Consider the following 7,065-nt stretch of genomic DNA (forward strand, 5'->3'; position numbering starts at 1 on the left):
TTCATATTTTTGTTCCAACTATAAGGTTGCAGACCCCTTTAGCCCCTTGGGTACTTTCTCTAGCTCCTCCATTGGGGGTCCTGTATTCCATCCAATAGATGACTGGGAGCACCCCCTTCTGTTATTTGACAGGCACTGGCATAGACTCACAAGAAAGAGCTATATCAGGGTCCTTTTAGCAAAATCTTGTTGGCAAGTGCAGTAGTGTCTGCATTTGGTGGCTGATTATGGGATGGATCCCCGTTTGGGCAGTCTCTGGATGGTCNATCCTTTCGTCTCAGCTCCAAACTTTGTCTCTGTAACTACTTCCATGGGTTTTTTGTTCCCTATTCTAAGGAGGAATGAAGTACCCACATGTTGGTCTTCCTTCTTCTTGATTTTCTTGTGTTTTGCAGATTGTATTTTGGGTATTCTAAATTTCTGGGTTAATATCCACTTATCAGTGAGTGCATATCTAGTGACTTCTTTTGTGATTGGGTTATCTCACTAAGGATGATATCTTCCAGATCCATCCATTTGCCCAAGAATTTCATAAATTCATTGTTTTTAATAGCTGAGTAGTACTCCATTGNGTAAATGTACCACATTTTCTGTATCCATTCCTCTATTGAGGGACGTCTGGGTTCTTTGCAGTTTCTGGTTATTATAAATAAGGCTATTATGAACATAGTGGAGCATGTGTCCTTATTACCAGTTGGAAGATCTTCTGGGTATATGCCCAGGAGAGGAATTGCTGGATCTTCTGGTAGTACTATGTCCAATTTTCTGAGGAACCTCCAGACTGATTTCCAGAGTGGTTTTACAAGCTTACAATCCCACCAGCAATGGAGGAGTGTTCCTCTTTCTCCACATCCTCGCCAGCATCTGCTGTCACCTGAATTTTTGATCTTATACATTGTGACTGGTGTGAGGTGGAATCTCAGGGTTGTTTTGATTTGCATTTCTTCAAGAACAGCAAAAATCACAGAAAGACCACATACATGTGGAAACTGAACAGTTCTTTACTCAATGATAACTTTGTCAAGGAGGAAATAAAGAAAGAAATTAAACACTTCCTGGAATGTAATGAAAATGTTGACACATCATACCCAAACTTATGGGACACAATGAAAGCAGTGCTAAGAGGAAAGTTCATAGCACTGTATGCCCTGGTAAAGAAACTAGGGAGATCTTAACAATAACAACTTAACAGCACACCTGAGAGCTCTAGAACTAAAAGGAGCAAACTCACCCAAGAGGAGTAGAAGGCAGGAAATAGTCAAACTCAGGGAAGAAATCAACCAAATAGAAACAAAGGAAACAATACAAAGAATTAGCAAAACCAAAAGCTGGTTCTTTAAAAGAATCAACAAGATAGATAAACCCCTAGCCAAACTAACTAAAGGACCAAGAGGCAGTATACAAATTAATAAAATCAGAAATGAAAGGGGGTACATAACAGAAATGGAGGAAATTCAAAAAATCATCAGAACCTACTATAAAAGCCTATACTCAACAAAAATGGAAAATCTAGATGAAATGGATGGTTTTCTAGATAGATCCCACAAACTAAACTAAAGTAAAATCAACAGAAAGTAATCTATTTAAACAGGCCCATATCACACAAAAAAATAGAAGCAGTCATTAAAAATCTCCCAACCAAAAAAAGCCCAGGGTCAGATGGATTTAGTGCAGAATTCTACCAGACTTTCAAAGAAGACCTGATACCAATTTTCCTCAAATTATTCCATAAAATAGATACAGAAGGAATACTACCTAACTTGTTCTACAGAGGCACAATTACTCTAATACCGAAACCACACAAGGACCCAACCAAAGAAGAGAACTTCAGACCAATCTCACTGATGAATATAGACACAAAAATACTCAATAAAATTCTTGCAAACCGAATCCAAGAACACATCAAAAGCATCATTCACCATAATCAAGTAGGCTTCATCCCGGGGATGCAAGGTTGTCTTAATATATGAAAATCCATTAATATAATCCACTATATAAACAAAACCAAAGAAAATAATCACATGGTCATCTCCTTAGATGCAGAAAAAGCATCTGACATAATACAACACACCTTTATGTTAAAAGTATTGGAGAGATCAGGAATTCAAGGCCCATACCTAAACATAATAAAAGCAATTTACTACAAACCAACAGCTAATATCAAATTAAATGTAGACATATTTCAAGCAGTCCCAGTTAAATTGGGGATAAGACAAGGATGCCCACTTTCCCCATATCTATTCAATATGGTACTCAAAGTTAGCTAGAACAATAAGACAACAAAAAGAGATCAAGGGGATACAAATTGATAAAGAATAAAGAAATCTATCACTATTTGCAGATGATATGATAGTATACATAGTCAAACCCAAAAATTATACCAGAGAACTTCTCCAGCTGATAAACAACTTCAGCAAAGTGGCTAGATATAAAAATAACTCAAATAAATCAGTAGCCTTCCTTTATACAAAGGATAAACAGGCTGANAAAGAAATTAGGGAAACAACTCCCTTCACAATAGCCAAAAATAGTATAAAATATTTTGGGGTAACTCTAACCAAACAAGTGAAAGACCTGTATGACAATAACTTCAAGTCTCTCAAGAAAAAAAAATTGAAGATCTCAGAAAATGGAGAGATTTCCCATGCTCATTGATTGGCAGAATTAACATAGTAAAAATGGCCATCCTACCAAAGACAATCTATAGATTCAATGCAATCCCCATCAAAATCTCAACACAATTCTTCAAAGACATGGAAAGAGCAATTCTCAAATTCATCTGGAAAGACCAAAACAACAACAACAGAATAGTGAAAACAATTCTTATCAACAAAAGAACAGATGGGGGAATCACCATTCCTAACCTTCAGCTTTACTACAGAACAATAGTGATAAAACAAAACAAAACAAAACAAAACTGCATGGTATTGGTACAGAGAAAGATATGTTGATCAGTGGAATAGAATTGAAGACAAAGAAATAAAACCGCAAACTTAGGGTCACTTGATCTTTGACAAAGATGCCAAAAATATACAATGGAAAAAAGGAAGCATCTTCAATAAATGGTGCTTGTCTAACAGGATGTCTGTATGTAGAAGAATGAAAATAGAACCATATTTGTCACCTTGTACAAAGCTCAAGTCCAAGTGGATCAAGGACCTCAACATAAAATCAGATACATTGAATCTAATAGAAGAGAAAGTGGGAAAGAGCCTGCAACTCATTGGCACAGTGGGAAATTTCCTCCAATGGCTCATGCTTTAAGATCAACAATTGATAAATGGAAACTCATGAAACTGGAAAGCTTCTGTAAGGCAAAGGACATAGTCATTAATACAAATCAGGAACACATAGGTTGGGAAAAAAATCTTAACTAACCCCACATCCAACTGAGGGCTAATATCCAAAATGTACAAAAAACTCAGGAAGCTAATCACCAAAAAACCAAACAACCCAATTGAAAAATGGGGTATAGTACAAAACTGAGAATTCACAACTGAGGAATCTCGATGGCTGAGAAGCACCGAAAAAAAATGTTCAAAGTCCTTAGTGATCAGAGAAATGAAAATCAAAAGGACCTTGAGGTTCCACCTTACACCAATCAGAATGGCTAAGATCAAAAACTCAGGTGACAACACATGTTGGAGAGGATGTGAAGAAAGAGGAACACTCTTCCACTGCTAGTGGGATTGCAAACTGGTGCAACCACTCTAGAAATCAATCTGGAAGTTCCTCAGAAAATTGGAAATAGATCTACCTGAAGACCACTCTTGGGAATATACCCAAAAGATGCTCCACCATGCCAGAGGGGCATGTGTTCCACTATGTTCATACCGGCCTTATTTGTGATAGCCAGAAGCTTGAAACAAGCTAGATGTCCCACGAAGAAGAATGGATACAGAAAATGTGGTTCATTTACACAATGGAATACTACTCAGCTATTAAGAATGAGGACATCCTGAGTTTTGTAGGCAAATGGATGGAACTAGAAAATATCATTCTGACTGATGTAACTCAGACTCAAAAGGACATGCATGGTATGTACTCACTAATAAGTGGATAATAGCCAAACAAACAAACGAAAACAAAAAACAAACAAACAAAACCCTTACACAATACCCAAGATAAAATCCACAGAACTCAAAAAGCTCAACAAGTTGAAGTGCCCGAGTGAAGATGCCTCAGTACCACTTGGGAAAGAGAAGAAAGTAGTAACAAGTGGGAAAGGAGAGAGGGACCTGGGAGGGAAAGTGAATGGAGTGAAGGAAGGAGTGGGGGAAGGGGAATCTGATCTGGAATTAGGTAAGGGAAAAGGTCTGAAGCTCTGAGAGCCAGCAGAAAGAATATAAACAGGCAACTTCAGGAAATAAGAGGTTGGGGGACCCCCCCAAATGCACCAGAGACCTGGGAGATCAGAGACTCCCTTAGATGAAATGCCAGGCAGTAGGGAGAAGGAACTTATAGAGCCTACCTCTAGCAAGAAGACAGGACATCAAGGGAGGGATGGAGTTCCTATCCCACAGTCACATCTCTGACCCACAATTGTTCCCGACTGAAAGAATTACAGGAATGGAAATGGAGAGGAGCCTGAGGAAAAGAAGATCCAGCTACAGGCCAAAGTGGGATCCAGTTCAAGGGGAGTTCTCAAGGCCTGGCACTATTATTACTGAGGCCATGAAGCGCCCATAAAAAGGGATCTATCATGACTGCCCTCCAAAAGACCCAATAAACAGCTAAAAGAGTCAGATGCAGATATTTGCACCAATGGACAGAAGCAGCTGACCCCTGTTATTGAAATAGAGAAGGCTGAAAAAAGCTTAGAAGAAGGGCCATCCTGCAGGAGGACCAGCAGTCTCAATTAATCTAGACCCCTGAGATGTCTCAAACACTGGATAACCAAACAGACAGTATACATCAGATGTTATGAGGTCCCCAACACACATAGAGTAGAGGACTTCCAGGTCTATGTTCATTCAGAGATGATGAACCTATCCATTAAGAGAGTGGAGGCTCCAGAGGGTTTAAAAGTCAGGTGGGGTGGAGGTTGGGAGCACTCATGTGGAGACAGGGTGGGTGGGGAGGAGGTGTGGGATGTGGAACAATGGGAGAGTGGATGCAGCAGGGGTGGGGAACTGAATTTGGAGTGTAAAAAATAAATTAAAATAAAATAAAAAAAACATTAGGTACAATATTATGTGTGCCCCATACTTATCTGAGTCAAAGGTTACTTGCCAAACATAGCATATCTAGATTTTTTCTAAACAATTATAAAATATATGAAAGTATTAATAAGTGCATAGTTTTATTTGAAAAAGAAATGTAATATTAGTGTGTCCATCACCTTTGGACAAAGATTTTCATCTCTATAATACAATTACTTTACATTCATTGTTTCCTTTTAGCTACTAAGCTTAACTTATACACACTATCTATTTATGTTACTACTTTTATAATTCTCAAGGCTTAACCAAATTTCAGGCCAGAAGATGCTGCAAAGGTTAGCATGCTTGCTGTCATTTTGAGAAACCAGAGCTCTGCCTTCACCACCCCCATCAGGCAGCTCACCTGGAACTCCAGTTCTCTGGTATGAAAAGCCCTCTTCTGGTTTCTGTGGAAACCCCCAATACAAGAAAAGACACACAGACACATACATACATACATACATACATACATACATACATACACAATACACACAAATTAAATAAATCTTTATAAAATAATACTCAAAGCCAAGTTGAATTTTAATCTATCCTGTGTAATAAAATCACAGGCATGGTACGCCTAGGAGGGTCTATGATTCAAAGACAACCAAGTGAACTTATTTGTTGATCTCCTCTATTGCCTACTTGGAAGTTTCCAAAGAAGCTGAAACTTCTGGAGTGCTGAAAAAATACAGATGTTATCATCCTTTGGTGGCTGACTAATACCTGTCATTGCTGCCTCTCCTTCACTATTTAAGAATTTGTAACAAAATGTTTGAAAGCTACATGACTTCAGAGAAACTGCTGGAAGCCTTACCACTTCTGAAATACCCAAGAAATTTCCAAATCCAAATAACCCTTCCATTGTGTAAGACACTGGGGCTAGCAGTACCCAAAGGAGACCCCTGGAGCCCAGCAGTCTCCCAGAATTTACAGGAGGCACAGGGGTATTCTAGGTGTAGAATGTGGGTCTGGAGAATTTATCCAGCCTCCTAGTATACCTCCCTCTTCTGAAGAGTAATATTCCAGGTAGTATGTATTACTGTGTATTCGCAATACTTTTGGCCCAGGATAGTGGAAAGATAAGAAGATGTAAAGAAAGCAGAAATCAAAAGTACCTTACAGTGAAGCGAAATTGGAAGTGGATATGTTTCTAAATCATACCTTCAAAAAAAAAAAAAAAACCATACGTAGAAAAGGTCGATCAGTTTCAATTAGTCTTTGTGTACTTTTGTTTCATATTGGGGGAGGGGAGGGATTGGGAAAGAAGAGGTGGAAAGGGGAAAGGAGAGAGAGAGAGAGAGAGAGAGAGAGAGAGACAGAGACAGAGACAGAGACAGAGACAGAGACAGAGACAGAGAGACACAGAGATAGATGCAGAGACAGAGACATGCAAAGAGATATTTCACAAGTCTTGGTCTTCTACCTTCTCTGCTGGAATTTCTTGACGATCATTAATTTAACAGAATAACATTAATAATTGCATTGATGTTGATGTTATGCATTTTTCTGATTGCTTCCCACCACTCATAATTTTATTTTAAAATTTTCCTGATGTAATTTAGCTCTAAGGAATGGTGTACATATTATACTAAATTGCCAGGCAACAGCTATAAATCTACATATCCATCAGAACTTTTCATTGAGGTATGCATTTCTGGTCATGGACTCTTAAGATACTTAGCCTTGGCCTTATTTCCATGGTAACTTATTCTGGTAGGTTTAATGAAAGGAGCTAAATTTAATTGTCAAAGCTTCTCACATCCATCACTCTTATGTATTGAATAGAAACATGATTCTTTCAAAAATATTTGGTTTTCTCTCTCTCTCTCTCTCTCTCTCTCTCTCTCTCTCTCTCTCTCTC

Source organism: Mus pahari, chromosome 5 (genome assembly GCF_900095145.1).
Source record: "Mus pahari chromosome 5, PAHARI_EIJ_v1.1, whole genome shotgun sequence".
NCBI classification, from domain to species: Eukaryota; Metazoa; Chordata; class Mammalia; order Rodentia; family Muridae; genus Mus; species Mus pahari.